Consider the following 901-nt stretch of genomic DNA (forward strand, 5'->3'; position numbering starts at 1 on the left):
TTACTCTAAACACAAGAGCAAAGACAGTGATTTGATCTAAATAGTTGGATTTTTGTTACATTAACTGTTTAAGAGCAACCATTGGGGAAGCCTTCTCCATCCCAGGAGAATTAGTGAGCATAACACCAGGAAGCAGATCACCACCCTGGGGTACTTTCTTAAGTCTCAGAGACATTTTTTCCCACATAAATGTTCTAAAATCACAATGCATCTGATAATCAATGGACAGTAATAATCATTTAAAATAGTGCCAAGTTCCTCCTTCCAAGAATTTATGATTAAATTGATGATGGGGCTCTCTTGGGCAGCACACATACTAAAATTGGAATGATATAGACAAGTTGACACAAGATTGCACAAGGATGGTGTACAAATTTGTGAAATATTTCATATTTTTTAGAAAACAAACTTATGGTTGCCAAGGGGTGGGGGTGAGGAAGGAATAGATTGGGAGTTTGGGATTAGCAGGTGCAAACTGTTTTGTGTAGAAAGGATCAACCACAAGATCCTACTGTATAGCACAGGGAATTATATTCAATATCCTACAACAGGCCATAATGGAAAAGAATATGAAAAAGAAGGTATAACTGAGTCACTTTGCTGTACACCAGAAACTAACACAACATTCTAAATCAACTGCACTTCAATAAAATAATTTTTAAAAAATAATAAAATAAATTGATGATGAACAGTAGAAGAGGCAACTGTTAACTGAGTACCTACTATCTACTAGATCCAATGCTGTGTTCCAGATCCTTCCATTTTCGTTGCTTTCTTTTTTATGCTCTTTCAGAATGTATTTTCCCTTTATAAAAATTAATAAACACTGAAGATAACTTTAAAAATACAGGCAACTCAAGTATCCTGGAGTTCCCCAGTAACGAGACATCTAAAGAGCTCC

At 35.4% G+C, this 901-nt stretch overlaps 1 non-coding gene across 1 annotated transcript; it reads left to right on the forward strand.

Annotated features, from left to right (window-relative positions):
- Window positions 1-292: 292 nt before the first annotated feature.
- Window positions 293-397, forward strand: LOC138987322 (U6 spliceosomal RNA). The gene has a single exon (XR_011463809.1). It is a non-coding gene; the product is annotated as a U6 spliceosomal RNA (small nuclear RNA).
- The last annotated feature ends 504 nt before the right edge of the window (window positions 398-901 follow it).

The sequence above is a fragment of the Bos mutus genome, chromosome 3, assembly GCF_027580195.1.
Source record: "Bos mutus isolate GX-2022 chromosome 3, NWIPB_WYAK_1.1, whole genome shotgun sequence".
Taxonomy (NCBI): domain Eukaryota; kingdom Metazoa; phylum Chordata; class Mammalia; order Artiodactyla; family Bovidae; genus Bos; species Bos mutus.